General features: G+C 40.9%; 1 protein-coding gene across 7 annotated transcripts in view; it reads right to left on the reverse strand.

The window, feature by feature from the left end:
* The window catches only part of LOC110981100 (uncharacterized), a 131,745-nt gene that overhangs the window by 31,003 nt on the left and 82,259 nt on the right, over positions 1–18,483 (reverse strand). For 2 of the 7 annotated variants that reach the window (XM_022238336.2, XM_087137300.1), the window contains exon 1: positions 2,907–3,384. The exons of 4 other annotated variants lie outside the window; for them this stretch is intronic. The gene's annotated coding sequence lies outside the window, so the exon portion shown is untranslated. Of the gene's footprint in view, positions 1–2,749; positions 2,876–2,906; positions 3,385–18,483 lie in introns of those variants that run through there. One more of the 7 variants, XM_022238418.2, reaches the window with a different exon arrangement.

Consider the following 18,483-nt stretch of genomic DNA (forward strand, 5'->3'; position numbering starts at 1 on the left):
CTGGGACAGTCCCCCTTATCAAGTAATTAGCTGCATCAGAATTATTACAGCGCGCTCTCCCACTGCTGCTGCTGGATGTGATTAAGCGAACTCCTCCCCCTTTTCAATGTGACAATGCATGCAAACTTGATCGACTGCTCTTAATTGAGATCAATAAGCATGTATACATTGAGCGACAAAAAGCCAGGGGCTGCATCTGACAAATTGCCCAACTCTCTGATCACCAGTGCCAAAGAGTTTGTGAGTGAAATTAATTGGAGGGTGTTGATATTCTGTGTTTGGACAGAAGGCTGGTCTCTGCAGCAGCATTTAAATTTCAAGCAACATCCTATTACGAGACCCAAATTGGGCCAAGCAGAGTTGGAAGGAACAGACATAGAATACAGGGTACACACAAGAGACATGCACATGTACTCACACTTCATACTGTTGTGTAAGTGATTCCCTTTTTTCTGCATTAAAATGCTCTGTCGAGGGAAAAAATAAAAACCTGCGCACGTAATCATCTGCAAAGAATTATCCAGTCCACTGAATGTACGTGTATGACGGTTGACGTGTGTTGTGTCAGAGTACAATTCTTCCGACTGCTGCCAGTACTTTTTTTTCTCCCCACTTCCAACATTTAGGGAAATATTTACGACAATTGACTGATCGATGTTCACAGCCGAGCAGTCTTGTTGAAGTGGCGTTCTATTAAATGTGAAATTAAACTGGCAATGCGTCTGCTCCGAGCAGCAGCAGCAGAGAGAGAGACAGTGAGAAGTAGGAGGCCACGTGTGAATGAGATCTGGTCTGACCCCTTCTAAATACAGTGGCAGGATGTGACCTCAAAAAAGAGTTTGCCCTAAAGGCCGTCAGTGATGACCTTTGGTCTGCTGAAGTGTAACCAGAGAGAGAGAGAAAAAACCCAGAAACGATTTAGAGGGATAACTCCATTGTGCCGGTTTGGAAAGGGCCCTGAATTTCAAATAGCGGTGTTCCAGTGAATAATGAAAGCAATCAATCGTCAGGCTGTGTCCCCAAAATGGGGGAAAAATAACAAAAGGTGTTATTTGACTTGGATTTGTTTACAGTATTCATCTAAATAGAAAAAAAATTCACTGCTATTGCGTTAGCCAAAGATTCGGTTGGAATGATAGTGCATTCAGTTCTTAAATGACTGCAAATGCAGCAATCTATTCCGTGCACATTTAGACTGTGGACAGCATCACTCTTTGCTAGAGCCTGTGCTGTGGACAATTTGACCACTTCATCGCATTTTTTACCACCTTCACAACAGTGCAAGGTCTCCACTTCCCCCGACTATGAAGAGTATAGCTGTGTGGGATTGTTGTTGGAAGGATGTGCAGATAACCGCAATGTCATTTCCTCATTGCATGCCGAGGAGAAGTGGTATTTGTGTTTCTTGGAAGATTTTGATCTGAACAAAGGAGGAAGAGGGTTGCACTTAAATTGGGAGGGCCAACTACAGCTGCAACCTGTTTCTTTCCCCTAGTATTAAGCAGCAAACCATCTGCAGGGGGAAATGATGTATTTCCCCAGCTCCAGAGGGCATTTTAGGTTGCAGATATAATGGCATTATATATTACTGCGGGCACTTGCCTGGAGGGGAAATCGTGCCATTAGAGATTAAACTATGTCAACACAGCAATAAGCACATTTCATTATTTTAGGATAGTTTGTATGCATTTTAATGTTAGAAAGTGTGTTTTAGCGGGGAATAAAGGCTGAATCCTAAATTTATTCCACAGGTCAATTATAGTGAACTTTAACGTCCGGTATTTACAATATGTTTCTTTCTTTTATTTGCTTCCATCAATGAAAAATTCATCTTAGTAAAAAATAAAATTGTGTAATGTCTTGGTAGAAACTCGTTTTACTTTGCAGAAATTTTTTAAACGGTTTTCTTGGTAAAAACGTTGATTAGTATTTTTAAGGAACTCTACACTACAGAGAAAAGCCATGCAATTCAAAAAGAAAACAAGGATGCAGTTAAAAGTATCATCAAATAATCCTGTGACACGGAAGAATGTTTTAAAAAATACTCACCCTTGCTTCTCTTCATTATATTGTTAAATGGAGTTTTAAGGCAATCACTTAACTACGCATTAAAACAAGATTGTGCCAATATACATTGTACACGTAAGTCCATATTATTTTCAAACTGTTGCAGATGGCAAATAAATACATGTTTGTTTTTTGTTTTCTTATCTGAGGGGGCAGTGAGTGAGCGAGCGCGCCACAAGCAGAGAATACAATGTAGAAAACAAAATCAATAGCATGCAGCATGGGAACAAGCAGACTGGCAGGAACATGGAAGTGATGACACTGAGGCCATGTCAAAAACAAATGGCCAGGCTCCCACTCATAACTCATCAGTGAGTCTTGCAAGAAATGTTAATGGGGCGGGGGTTTAAATCTCGATGTCTGGTGCTGTCAATCGCTAACAAAACACAATGAACAAGGGGAAACAAAGAGGAAGAAAAGAGGCAGTCTGGAGAATATGAACAAAGATGAACCCCCCCAGCACAGTCGCACTACAATCCACTGGTCAACAAAAACAACTGCAAATCATTTTGAGCTCCCGAATACGCCCGCTTTCCCCCCTCGCGCACACGCACACAACCCCAACTCCCGTAAGTGAACCTCTTTGTTCAGTGCACTGTATGCAACTCCCCCGGAGCCCAAATGGATAGAGTTCAAGGCACAAACACAGGCCCCCGCTCTCCACCAAAACAATAATACTCACATGTTGAGAAGGTCATTGGTTCACACACTGTGAGACCGGGTACTCTCTCACTAACACGTCGTGCCACAGGCATGCTACGTTCCACTCCCCCAATCAGAACAAAGTTAGAGAAAGAAATTGAAAAAGAAAAGAAAAAAAATAATAATCTGGCCCTCACCGATGCTTTCTACTGGAACAGACGTACAGAAATCCTGGATGGTAATAATATTCCAAAAGCTTTGCCGAGGACGGAGACGTGACAGAAGTCATTTCGTTTTTTTTTTCACCAAGCCTCCTGACGGCATTTGTTGGACCAATTGGAATTCTTGGCCTTGTTGGTCTCACCATGTAGAAACTGGAAGGGTTTTTAGTCACAACTCCCTGCGTTATGTAGTCAGAGCAAGAGAAAAAAAATCCCCTTGGAACATTTCCACACTCTGCATGTGACGAGAACAAAATTCAGCCCATATGCACAGTTGTGTATGTACACTGTACATGTACATCTAATGCCATTAGCACTGTATATATGATCCGAGGGTTTTGATATGTCCCATGCATTCACACACACACACAGTAGGTACCACAATGATCCTACCTCACAATGCCTAGCCACTGCAAACACACTGCATGCACGGTAAGAGAAGAAAAAAATTCATTGGAGTGGATCTGAGCATCTGAGGCAGTAATAAATGCACACACTAGCCTAACAGCCAGAGAGCCAATCAGGACCTGGCATTGTATCGATGGCTGACCAATCAGAGGGCCTGTTTGGAGCGCTCCATCTAGCATACATACACAAGTACATGTACTGTACATGTACACTGTACATGTACTGTACATGCATGCATTAACACACACACGCACAAGGCAGTGGCGTAACAAAGCCAGGCAAAATGGTTCTTTCTTTCTTTCTTTTTGACACTGGCACATAATGTGCATAATGGCCTTTGATGTCAACACAAAACAGGGGTATGTGACACCTTCTTTCTGGGGGGATCAACACAAACTGCTGTTAAGGTCTCAGCCCAGGTCATTTGTTCTGTGCCACACCAGACTACATAGGCCTTGAATTACAATAACAACTTGGCAAGCAGCATTCCATGTCTGCAGTGGGTTGTGGTTCCTCTGTGTTCAAACAAACCACAGATAACTACATTTACATGTACATGTACATCACAACTACATGTAATTGTATGTAACTTCCCTGTGACTTTTTGTCTGCAGATGGAACAGATTGGAGTCATTTGGGGGGAATCGTTTGGGAGGAAAATCCCTGCTGTATTTTTGTGCAATAAAGATAAGGGCAATAAAAACAGATACAGGAAGATACTTTTTATTCCCCAGGGGCCGCAAAACAAAACATGAGCCAGAACTCAAAATAAGCAGCAATACAGAAAAATCAAAGGAATAAATGAAACAACATGTACACATGCATGTTGTCTAGAATCTAGAGAAAGTGATAGAGCATCTGGGATGAAATCACACAGGGTTGGGTTATAATGAAAGGGTCCCCTTAAAACACCTCCTCCCCCCAAAAATCCAAACCCCCCCCGCTAAAAAAAAAAGATAAAATATGTGAAATGATTTCATAGATCAAATAGAAACAGAGAAATAAAAGTAACAAAGACAAAAAGTGTCATTACTGTTCAGTTAGACTGCAATATTGTTCAATAATATTAGTTCTTTGCCATAAGAAGTACAAGTACATCTAACACTGGAGTGTGTTTTTTTGGCTTTTTTGCAATTTGGCGGAAAAGGCATTACTTCTCTTCTAGTTTTTTTTTCCCTGTCTTCTGCGCAAAACCCATCCACTTTGTACACATTTTTTCTGTACACAACTTTACTGCTTTTGCAAATTGGGATCTTCACCAAACTTGTACCAATGAAGGGCCCTTATGCATGGATGGACCTCGAAATATGACATCATGACGACATCATCAAACAATTTATTATTCATTTTTCAATATTTATTTTTAAGCCTTTGACTTTGTACACGTTTTTAAGGCAATATTTTGGTTGTTCAGCAATATTCAAATGTCATCAAAGTTACACGAAGGAAAAACCTCGAGGCAAAGATAATACTCAAATAATTATGTCACAATGATGTTATCAAGTTATTTATTATTAAATGTTGAACATTTAAATATTACGTTCATTATTTTAAAATCCATATAAAATCAACCATGGCTTCCCGCAATATTCTGTTTGTGGCAAGTGCCAAGGTAAAATTGGGTCTTCATTTTATCATGTGTGGGTCAAATCACGTGACCCTTCCTTCCATTCGAAACCGGAAGTAGACTTATTGTTTAAAAGTGGTCATGGGTATCAACTTGCTTTCAATGGTGTTAGTCGGTGGGGGGTAAAGCATTCTTCAAATCATCTACTGATGATGTCATGTAATTATTGAGTTCCCTCAAGCGACAGGTTAAAAATTTTGAAAAATGAATTTTGAGTAGATGTCTGAGGCGAAGTTTGTCCGAATCGCCTGAAAATGGATGTAGACGATGATCTTTAACCAGTTAACACATGTATAAAATTTGGGGCCGATAACGTCATCAGATTGGAAGTTATCATAAAAAATTCTTTTATTCTACAGAATTCGGTAAAATATCAACCGTAACAGATTTAAGCGTGAATTGTTCATTAGATGATACCGAAGCTAAAACACTGAAGTCAACTGCATGAAGTGCATAAGTGGTGTACTTCTTCACACAGATGAAGCGCCGATGACGACGAAAACCCCCTTACAATATTCGCAATCACATTGTATGGAACGCCAAAAGGGACAAATGTTTAAAATATGTAATCTGTGCTTTTTCCACGATAACAATCATGTTTTGTATTGTATTTTGTATTGTACATGTCTGATTGGGTTGAAATCTTGCAGACAGTTATTAAAAGGGAAGGTTTATAAATTGACCTCAGGTGATGACAATACCATCAGCAAACGAGTCACGTGACATTAAAGGTGCACTGTTTAAAGACCTTTATTTCCTGGAGCACACATCCCATCGATTTCAAACTTTGTGCAAATATCAAGGAAAGGAATGTTCTTGACAGAAATTTACTTGATGTGATGATGACATCAAATGAGGAGTCAAATTACATTTTATTTAAAACAAGTTATTTCCCGTAGGGCATGCCTGATTGGGTTGAAACCTTGGACCCAAATGGTCATAATGAAATAATTATCAGCTTTGTGCAGTAGATTGGTTGTTCAAATTAAGAAGGAATGCGAAACAGCCCTCTGTTCTGTTGGCCAACAGACAGATGAGCTCTACTTTTTTTTTTTTTGGCTTGATGCCTTCTCCTGATGTATCACTCAGCATGAGTTTTTATTAAAGCTCAGTCCAGTCCATTCGGTCATGCCATAATAGAGATGTACCCCGGCAGGTCATCACATCACAACCTCCTGGGTCACAGGCAACAGCAATGACAGGCTTTACCTGAGGGAGGGGTTGGATACAATCCAAGAACCATCCCCCAACTTCCGATATAAATTCAACTATGCCTGAAGTCAGCATGTGGACATGTTACACAAGGTGTTTTCAGGAGACCTGCCATTACCGGTAGGTGTTTGAAATTGCCAAATCTAATGGGCAAGCACTTCATGACTTCCCTTGACTTGTTTCCTTCAATGCTATATATAAACTGTTGGTGGCCCACTAATCTACCTCGAGATGTTTACCAAGATCGAAAACTGTCTTTTTTCGCCGAATGACATGACTATTTAACAAGATTCGTAGAATTGCTAATTTACTCTTCTGGTGGTGTCCCCAGATCACAGAAAAAAAGTTGTGTACATCTGACACAAAAGAAAGGATTCGGTGTTTACTACATACATGTACAAATGGGTTCAAGAATCCTATCACAATTCTAGGTTGTGCATTTCTTTATTTCGTAGTTAATTTCGATAGAGATATTCTTTGCCCTGTTCGACTTCAATTTGTGATATTAAATTTCAAAAATTCATGCAGTGATTTACTCACGCAGTCTTCATGAATAATCATACTGAGGCCCTGACACGCCGTTTTTAACTCCCTCATCTGATTTCCAGCGGAGCTTCGCTGCTGTAATAATTGGGAATATTATCCCAATCAATCACGAGATTTCGCCTCAGCTATATCCTGGTACAGCGGTAGCGTGTGCGTATGAGATTCCCCTGCTATTCATGAATACAGCGACAGTGTCGTCTGCGGCACACAGGGAGGCCAGCCTGTGACTGCGGCGCTGGCCTGCCGGTGAATATGGCCGGATCTAATCAGCTATTGCTGGCAGGGTGTTGGGGCTAGATTAATGCCAGGCTGGCATGGCAGAGCGGGGTTATATTCTGGATGGGCTATATCAAATCTAGACGAGGCAAAATAACATGAGAAAGGCAGGAGGGCCTGACAGATCAATAAAGTAATGTTCCACCCGGTGCAGGATGTTTGGTATACGGTGGGCATTTTGTCTCCAACTCTCTATATGGGAGTGTTGTTGAGGGGTGCTCAGTTGAGCTTGAATCTTATATTATTTGTGTACACATGAGGGCGAGTTTGTCGCAATTCCGACACCATTTCTGCAGTAAGTTTCTGCCAAAACAGTGTCTGATTACAGCCTCACACATTAGGCTGACAAAACAAACTGGCTGGTGTAAGTGAGCTGTGTTTCACAAGTTAATGTCAAAGTGCCAGGGATTATTCCAATCCTCAAAATCACTGTACTGTAAACTGGACTTCCTACAAATATATTGTTACACGTACTAGTACATGTACATGTACATATGAATGTACACAAATGTGACTTGCAACTCCAATGTGAGCAAAGCTACATTGTGTTATGGTCCAATAGAGAGGTCTATTTAATCACATAAGCCTACCATGTGTGAACAAAAGAGGAACATGTACATGTAGCCTAAATATGTATTGTACATGCACATGTACTATGTGCATGAATAATTTAAAGCAAGTGAAACGCATCTGATCTTTTCCTTCCTGAAAACATTTTTTTCTGGCATTTACCCCCCCCCACACACACAATTGTGTAAACGCCTTCAATCGTGGACTCCCTATTGTTCCTCTTTTGTTCATACTTTGGTATGTCTGCAACTGTGTTATGATATGCATGTCCTCACACTGCCGATTTGTCATGTTTATCTAGTGGACACAGAACGTGATAGCTCACTGACTGGGCTTGAAATTGCCTCTGAACTGGAAAAGATGCTATCAAATTTGGTTGCAAGGTGCACAAAATATGTTCCTATACTAGCTTCTGCCCTTGAATGGAGAAAAATGACAAATTCTAGAAATTAATCCAACCAATCAATAACTCAATGGATCTTCTACAAGAAGGAAAAAAAAAGACAAGCTGTAAGGCACTTTTATGTTGCGGTATGTGTTGCTATGGAAATGGAATCACATTTGTCTTGCTTTGCAAGGCCATGTACATGTAGCCTAAATATGTACATGCACATGTACTATGTGCATGAATAATTTAAAGCAAGTGAAACACATCTGATCTTTTCCTTCCTGAAAACATTTTTTTCTGGCGTTTACCCCCCACATACACCCACACACATAATGACATTCGACGCACATACAGTATGTTCACCCATACATGCACCGTAGTTGCAAGGACCTACACTTGTGTTTTGACCCATTTTGTGGGGACTGGAAACGCTATGGGAACAAATTTTTATCCCTGCAACTCGGTCCCAAATCTCATCACAAAAGAAACTGTCCCCTTAACCTAGGGAAGGCCTAGCCTACCCACAAGTTGACACAAATCATACAGTTTTCAAATTACACTGCACATGGGCACGAGTACATTTACATGCCCACTGAAGAATTCTTTAAATGGACCAACTCACTGCTTTAATCACTCCAACTTGTCAAAACGTACACCTATCATTCAGCAGACTACACAGCCCCCTCCTATTCCCCACATGATTTTCTTGGGAAACAAATTACCGCCCTTCCAGTGTAGGCACCTGACTCCTTTTACACACTGGCATGACAAATGCATCTGCACCGACTGACGGAGGCATATTTCATACAAGGGAAATCAGTAACAGCAGCCTTACAATCTCCAGCCCCCCACCCCCAGGTCAAGCAATACCTGACAGGATCATGCTAGGGACCCACTATATACCGACTGGTGTACAGGAAATAATTGGAGGGAATGACTTCAAGTGCATTCTTCTGTGTCCTCTGGTTCAACCTCCCTGACACACATAAAATATGTAGACCCTTGTGTGAGCAGCTCTAGCGAAAAGAAAAGGGGGTTCATTTCCCATCTATGGGAGAAGCACAATGGTTGATATATGAGCTGAAAGTGAACTCAACCCATTGGCAGCATAACAGAAATATCAGAGATTCACTGGGTAGGCTACTTCGTTAAAGGTGGGATGGAATGCAACGGCAATTTTGAAATCACAGTGGTCCGAAAATGAACCATGAAACACAGGAATTCATATTCCACAATGTCCGGATTTTTTTGGAGAGAGGCAACTGAGACATGTATTTTTACAATGTTTGAAAATCACAAACAATGCAGTCAGAAAATAAATTTTGTTCATGGTTTCCTGAAGTACGCTGTGATTGCATTGTAGAACCAAATGCAAGACAATGATTTTCTTCCTGGTTAAAAGCAAAAGTCAATTATGTAGACAAGCCGTATGTTTTCTTTTCTTCCATGGAGAGGAAAGCCTCACTTCTAAACTATTAACCTAAAATGAAACACTCTGAGGATAAGTTGGGGAATGCATGTGCAGGCATCTTTCATTCCCTCAGACCCCCCTCCCCATGTTCCGCAGAAACTCCGCTCTGACATTCCCAGAATTCCTCCGTCCTGGGGTTAAGCTAACTTAACTCTGTGCCACCAACCGCATTAATACTTCACAGAGGCTGTTGTTGATTTATGAACACGGAACATTTCTGACAGGCATACATATCAATGCCTTATAAACAATTCCTAATGAGTTCACTCCTCAGAAGCTGGTTGTGAATAAAAAGTCAAGTCAATTTTTTTTGGGGGGGGAGAAGAAATCAGGGACGGGATGACAGAGTGGTGATGGGGGGTGCATGTCTTTTCAGCCATGCCAACAGACTGTCGACTCAAGCGTTAAAACTTAAGTTACTGCATCATTCAAATGTTTTCTCATTCAAGTGGAACAAATTAGTCAAGTGTTTGACAATGGCTATAGCCTGTGCAAACACACCAATTTGTTTATTACGTCTGTTTCAGTTTGCAATCCAGACAGAATGGAAGCTTAAGAATGGAAGATCAAGTGGAAAGAAGTGCTTTCATCGTTTCATACCCGTACTTTGAAGGCGAGACTTTTTCTGACAACACATTTTGATGGCAACAAGGAGAACAAATCAATTACCGGCAACAGTTCACATAGATTTGGCCTTCTTTGATGAAATGATCCTATCTGTCGTGCAATTAAGTCCACAATGTCATTCAATTATGGGACTGAGCACAATTAAAAATATACTCCATTTTTTTTTCCTTTGTTAATTTATGTCTCTAACCGGTTATTCAGTCATCCCTTCTTAATGATTTTAAACCCCGGGGACCGTCGTGCATAAATTCCCCACACTGGCTGCAACACGCGAGCACTTTGTGCAGAATTCAATTTCAGACAGTGCTGTGGAAAATCAATTAAGATTCCACAGGGCCAGGAAAATGAGCTATCTAAATCATATCAGTTCTTGACATGAGAAAAAGGTTCCTTTCTGACCACAAGACAATCGAGAATTGATGAGAGCTTTTGTGAAAAAAAAATAAAATAAAACTGAACACTGACCTTTTTTAATTGTAATTTTTATGCTTTAAATCTGACAGAGCTTTCAATAATCAAAATACAAGTACGCGTAAAGGGATAACTGAGGATAAACAAATACAGGCGTTCTATCCACTTGTATTAGTGCAGACAAGATGGATGTGACAGAGTAACTGTTCAGGCAGCGCACAAGACGGTAATAATGTGACATGAATGCAGGGTTTGAAGCCATTTACAAAAAGTTCAAGCAGGGAGGGGAGAGACACAGAGAGAGACAGAGAGAGAGAGAAGAAAAAAACCTTTGTGTTCGGCTGCCATTCGGCTGTTTTCATAGCCGCAGAAAGGTGGTGGTGGGGGGGGACGTGGAGCTCTGCCCGCCACAATGGGCCTTTCAGGACCCTGCACACAGTTGCTTTTTCAGCCCCGCCGAACGACTTGTTTGTCACGGGACAATGAACGCCATCTGCGTGGAAACTGGGTCCATTATCGCAAAATTAGAAACCTTTGGTTGTCATTATCCCCCATGTTGATGTGACAACAGTTTTTGTGAAGGCGAGATTAAATGGTAATATTATTACCGGTTTCATTTGGGGGGAGCCCCCCCCCGAAAATCTTTTGCGAGCATGACAGCATACATCCTGTTTCTGCTACGGCAGGGGAAAAAATGCTATCGTGTCTAGCTCGATGGGCTGCTGATAACGATCAGTGCACTGGCCCGTGGGTATATATGCGTAAAAATCTCCAGAACTGACTACACTATCACATTATCTTCTGTTTATCCAACATGCAAAACCATCAGACACACACGCGCACAAAAGAACTGCCATTTTCTCTTTGTCTGGGGAATGCGGCACCTTGACGCAGGGGTTTAATTTATAATGACATTTGCTACTCTTTGGGCTTACAGAGGTGTTGTGGATCGTCAGGAATTGCCATCTTGATTATTAATAATATTTTCCCTTACTTTCCAACAAAGGAAAATAAATGGAAAGTCCAACTCAATGATTAATCATTGGTTGTTGTACTGAGACTAATGTGGAATACGAATACACAGCTTTCAGGTAGGATCAAATATGCGCATACATACAGCAATTTATAATGATGCGTACTGGTACACGTGCCGCATGACTCTGTATGTGCTTCAAAAACTGCCTTTCTCAAATGCTACTTGTGAAGCAAGCTCAAATGCACGATATTCAAACACTGTCGTTTTAAAAAAATATTTAGAATTTAACTGAGACGGGAAAATGAGTGTTCTGATCCCAGGAGGCTTTAGAAGTGCAGAATTAATTCATTTTTTTTTTTTTTAGAGATGTCTTGAAAAAACCAGCCACCTCCTCACCACTCATTGAATGATTCAATGCTTATTATTCTGTCTTCACTTGTGAGGTATTTAAACTGGCCAGCATACATAACGCTGCCCGGCACTGCTGTTTTATGTGCGTTCACTGCTGGAGGCTATTATCATTAATAGACAAAGTCATCATCAGAGAGCAGTCCTGCACTTTCATTGGTTTAATAAAGCACTCACTGAAGTGGCTTGCATGGGCCTGGAGCACGGCAAATACACTGATAATAACGGGGGATCAGGTCAGGCTATCCACATGGAGAGGGTATGCCCCAACCGGTTACCATAATCCACGCATTAATTAATGCCAGCACAAAGCTTCCAGAGAATTTCCATAGCGCAGGAGTACACTATTTATATTACACAGTGCATAGGTGTACATGTATTGTTCAGCCATGTATATATTCAAATGAAGATACATCTTAAATGTAATTAAATGGGCTGAGAATTTTGAGATACAAAGGAGGGAAAATTCTTCATGCGTCCTTCCTCTTCACGAAGGCAAATGAGTTCAACTGTCCTTAGTCTACCGTATGTTGATATACACGTAGCAGTTTTATTACTTTTTTATGGAGAAGGCCGTTCGTGATAAATCTGGTGCAAAATTGTAATCATGTTTTAAGTACTACTCGATAATGCATACATGTACATGTATCTCTCTTTAGCCATCACTTCAAACTCGGCCAGTGTCTCACTGAGCTACCCGTTCCCCCCCGTCCCAACGACAGGCAAATCAATTATGCGGGACAAGCAGTGTTTTGCTTGTTCACAATGCACAAGCCACCATTCGTTTCACCAAATCTTTCACACTGGTGAATAATCTGTGCATTTCCACCCAAAGCACTGGAAACATTGACTCAGACAGCAGCGATGGGTATCAGTTTCAAAAATTTTGCTGGGAGTTCACAGACAGTTTCTGACACAGCCTTGTCAAAGACGGGTACCAGTACCTTGTAGACACCGGGTATCTCAACCCTTGACAAAACCCTGAACTTGGTTACAACTATATTACAACTACTTCAAAAGTGGCTGTTTGTTCAGTTAGATAAAATTACTTTGTCACAGTTTAAACTGCAAACCTAACTGACACATTTTTACCTCGGTGTTTCTGTTTTGAAATAAAACCTTTGCCACAGGCAGCAGACACTGCCCTAGATATTTTTGCAGGTGCCCCTTGAAGGTCATGCAGTCCACCTGAAAGGGGGGGGGTGTGTGTGGAAAGAAGCTAATTGACTGAGCTATGATGATTAAAATCCAAGCCTAATGGACTAACACTTGCCATCCTCTCCTGGTGATGATTTTACATCATCGTCATCATCATCATCATCATAAATGGGTGACAGTGTCATCATCCTGTTTGCTGACATCCTCCAGACAGTAATTACCCTGGTGCTGCATCATGGCACATCTCGGAAGGATGGACAACCTTAATGTTGCCTCCACATTCGAGATGGTGTCACAGGGAGGGTCTGGAGAAGGGATAGGGTGGCTGAATAGTTTTGCTTTGCTTTAGTTTGTTTTGTTTGACTCAGCAAAAAGTAGAGCTTTGAGCCTGCGACTTCTACTGGAATTCTACCAACTGAACTTTCTCTTTATGTATACAGATTGTGAAATACAGCTGGAAGTCTGCCATCTTCTGACCATATTTGGTATTTGTCCAACCAAAAGCACAAGTGGTCAGACAAATTGTCTAAAGGATGTATGTAAATTTCCCACATCGAAATCCTGTTTGTGTTTTTACTCTTTTTTGTACTTAATATTTAAACCATGCGAGAGTGCTCTCATATGACCGTGGATCTATCAAAAGCCGTTACTGAAATTGATCATGCTAGTACATGTATGTTTTGTGCAACAACATTTTAAAGTCACATAATGCTGTGTGGCATGCACACACAGGAAGCAAGCTACCAATTTTCATTTGAATGTGCACATTTCCAGTGTCCTCCCAGAATGCACCTGGACATGCACCAACAAGTTTTGTCGGAATATGCACAATTCTAGTGTCTTCCCACAATGCAAAAGACTACATGCAACCAGTTTTCGTCAGAATGTACAAAATTTTAGTGCCTTCCCAGTATGCAGCCAGACAATGGCACTAAAGCTCCTGTGTCAGTTACCTTTCTTTTCTTTTTTTGAGGCCATCCTTGAGGAGGCTCTTGTCTAAAACATCCCAACTGGCAGTATTTAACTTACTCATCTGTCATGAAAATGAGGGCATACAGACGGCAAAGCTTTTGAAGTAGAGTCATTACTGTTTGTTCGAGAGCAAACTGTAAAATTTACAAGTACCAACTTGTATTAAGGAACACAATGCCTGATATAATTACCACATTTTATCCTTTTTATGTGGCTACTGAAAGAAAGCAATTGGCTAAGCAGCCTTTCGAAATGCTTTTCAACAGAAAGAAATAAAAATGCATTATTAAAGAATGCGACTAAAATCCAGCACATCCTTGAGCAAAGTATTAGTTTTAGAACTTTTGAGAACGAGCAACCATGTCTCTTTCTACTTCTGAAGTCTACCCATATTCTATGATGCTCTCTGTCACTGGGTGTTCATCACTAGATGATCAAATGTACGTGTGATGCAGGCCTGCTCTTGATTTTGGGGGCACCCTGGTCCCGTATTCCCATTTCTGCATTTCCAGCCCCCTCCCCCTTACCTTGGCCAGTTCACCTGCCACCTCATTGGCTGTAAGCCTACACTGTTGTGCCACATGTAGCAAGTCCCTGAGCAAGAAGCACAGGATTTATCTCTTATGAGTCACTTTCACCTTTGAGGTGGGGACACAGGACCGGACTTGACACTTTTGTTTTGCCATTTTGCCGAAAGGTCAAGGTCACTCGTTTAAGGAGGAGTACAGGTCGGGTGACGTAAATTCTGCTTACAATAATATCCCCCCCCCTTATTTCATACACAGTGGTGTGCAAAATGCATGCTGCAAAGCCAACCGGTATCTTTCTACTGCATTCATGAGCCGTGTTCACACTGGACTTTTTTTCCGTAGGTTTTGCCGAGTTGATGGTCGAATCATAAATGGTCAGATGTGACCACTGTCCACATTTGGACTTTCAACACAGAAAAATTTTACCGATACTGTGGGTAAAATAACCAAGCTGGCTATGCAATGACTTGTGAGGGCGCTTTGTGTGACCTTTCGGTATTTCTTTTGATCCTTAGAAACAACACTCCGTCATGATTATCATGTGGAAATGGTGTACCAGTGAATCTTTTAACAGTGTCAATAACCATTTCTGCCATGATTGCGACCAAAAGAGGAAAAAATGTGCTGGAAATATTTGCCAAATGCCATACCGTGGCAAAACGTGCAACGCGCATGCGTAGAGTTTCCCTGTATGCAGCATGCTATTGTGCTCCTGCCGGATGTATACTCTACCGGCCACTTTCCCATGCTTTTATCAACTCCCGCTGTCTGCACTGGACTTTCTGTCTCAGGAAAAGTGTCTCGGTAATATTTCCTGGGCAGAAGTTGGCCGGCGGAAATGACTGCACGGCTTAGTAAAAGTAACCGAGAGGAAAACCTCCTGGGATGTCTGTACTGGACGTAAAATGGGAAAAGTAACCATCGTCTCAGTAAGTTTGACGGAAAAAGTCCAGTGCAAACACGGCTTTGGTTGAGCATGACCAGAGACATCTTGATGGCTTCTAATCTTAGTCCCTTCCGAAACATGGCTTTAACACACGCAGCTGTAAAATGGCCGAAGCATATGAATGGCAATGGTGGCGGTGAATTCAAAAGGAACAACCAACAACTGTTTTTGAGTGTTGTGAACACACTCTAAACAACAATAAAAGGTCAAACCCTGTAACTATACCAATCCAACAAGATTCTATGCATGTGACTTAGACATGTACTAAACCTTGATGATGGGTAATTCCAGAAATTAGGGGTGTGGCATTTTGGTGTCCCTGTTACATCTGACCTTTGTTATTTGACATGGAAATATCACCGGAATTGATTTCAAACTATTATTTGTTTGACAGGTAATTTGCATTAATTCATCACTCCTGGAAATTTATTTTACTGAGAATGGGTCACTTGGGAGACATTCCCATAGGAATGTGCACAAAATTTTTCAAACTTTACCGTCTTATAATTCAATATTCCCTAATCTGATCATGTTTTCCTTTCAGACCCTAATCTATCATCTCTCAAAATGTGGACAGTAAAAATTTTCCTCCTTTTGGTAGTTGGAGCATTAGGGAGACATTGAAATGTCTCCCTAATGACCGATGTCTCCCTAATGTTGAAAAATTTACCACAAAATGTCTCCCAAGTGACCTATTTAGAAATATCAGAAAATGTGCTCTGAATGTGAAAAATCATAATTATGTGACAAGGACACGAAAAAAATGGACCCCTAATTTCTGGGATTACCCTGATAAGCTACCTGGTACAAGTGGCAAGGGTTATAGTGGTTTGGCTGCAGAATCAAAACTGGCTTGCAGGGATGGGAAGTTTTTAATTTAACCAACACTTAATTCATGAAAGTCAACTTTGAACTCGGCTCCTATCCCTTCAAAATATCCAGGAGGAAGTTGGATCGCCCCCAAAAATTCACAAAGTGCGCTCAAACCGCTTGCAGCAATTTCCTTGAACAAACTGAAAACATCCTGCGTGTACATGTACATGTAAAAATTTCCTGAATGGTTTACTTACAATGCCAAATTCAGCAGTTACGATGACCAAGTAGGGAGATGCCTTTTGTTACTGATTATAATCTGAAAAAAATACCAAAAGCCCAAAACAATTAAACTTGCCACAGTACTGGTATCACTGAAAATCCCCAACCAAAAAAAAAAAAAATGAGCAGAGAAAATTTCACTATAAAATTTACTGACCTCTAAAGTGGTAGCATAAAGCAACCACTTCAGTTGCCTTACACAGTTGAAAAAGAGATCTCTTTTATTTTGCTACTGCAGTTCCTGATAAAAACTACCAGCATAATAAAATTGACTTCATGAAAACACTTAAAAACAAACCCAAACAAATAAACCTGACGTGCACCATTTAAAATGCTCCACGTACTACAAAATATGCTGCCACTTCCCCCCTCCCCCACACATACATGTACCACAGACGATATCAATATGCTAACACTGGGCAGCAGGCCGGCTGCTGCAATGTCTAACTCGCTCAGCCTGCATGCGCACGGCAGTATAATGTTTACATGTACACGGGGAGCGTCTAGCGCACAATAGGTGACAATCAATAATAATTGACTGACTAACTCACTCAAGCAGATAGAGCCAGAAGAGGACGAGGGGGGGAAGAAGAGAACGGATAAGAAAGAAAGAAGGAGTAACAGAAGAACGGGGGGGGGGGAATCTGGGGATGGAGGCTTCGGTGACAGGAAGACAAGGACCGAGGATCTCTGGCAACCACTGCAGGGGGTGAAGACTGCTGACATCTTTTCTTGGTTTTTTTTTTCAGAAGAGGAAGAAACAAATGACACGGATGTAAATGGGTTCTTTTTCCTGTGATGTAATCTGTAAGCATCATTTATTTACAACCACCCCCCAAAAAATCTATATATAGCCTTAGTTTGTTGGTTTTTTAAATCACAGATAAATACACCAAGTCATTTGAATTATAATCTCTTGAAGGTACAACTTCCCTGACTGCTCAGGAACTAAATTCATGGAAGTAGGGCTCTTCATTCCAATGTACTGTAATAAGACATAACTAACGGTATTTATTTAACAAAATGATAATTGTTGCTTGAGGAAACGCAATTCCCCTAAAAAATAGCTAGACTTACATGTACTTGTTCCCTTTATCCAAAGCATTCATCACTGTCAGGGCTGTTGTATATTGGAATACATGTAGTTATTTTCAAAATAAAAATATTCGAAGGTCAAAATCAATAAAAAAAGGGAAAACGTTCTATTCTAAAGGCACACTTCAAGGTGTTGTGAGTAAACTACAGGGCAGCTGAATGCCCAGTACAAAAAATACTTATCTTTCACTTGTTCTTTTTTTACTTTTTGAAAAATTATGAATGTGCTGTTTCTGATTTTGTGGGAATTTGGAACAGAAAAAGCCGAATATTCAAATACTCGACCAAGTGAAATGTTGAATATTCGAATATTCCATTATTTGAATCGACTCCCTTTAATTCCAACATTAGAAGAAAGGTACACCCCTTATTTGTTGTCTTTTGAGTCTATCGGTACGCATAACCGTACCATAGGACGTCATATGTGCACCTTCAAACCCAGAAGGGGAAGAGCATCGCTGCACCACCATTGCCAGTGCATGCTGATGATGCATGCAGAAAACAGGCATGCATCAAGTCCTTGGGAGACCCAGTGGACGTACGAATGCTGTCTGGTAGGAGCAGTCCTATTTGACATCAGTGTGCCCCGCCATGTACTAACGAGGCTGTGTACACACATGTGCTTCATCATATCCTGTTATTTCACTGGAGTGCTTGGGATGGCATGTTTAAAGGAGCTTGTCCCTATACCTGCATACAAAGTTAAATACAACTGTACACACACTGTGGTACATGTACATGCACTGTAGCTTATGGAAGTTAACTGTTTGAGCATGGTTTGAGGGACTGCAAAAGGTTTTTCAATACGTTCTTAAATCATCAAAACAAAAAATAAAA

The sequence above is a fragment of the Acanthaster planci genome, linkage group LG05, assembly GCF_054643075.1.
Source record: "Acanthaster planci isolate LZ-2023a linkage group LG05, COTS_SCS, whole genome shotgun sequence".
Lineage (NCBI taxonomy): Eukaryota > Metazoa > Echinodermata > Asteroidea > Valvatida > Acanthasteridae > Acanthaster > Acanthaster planci.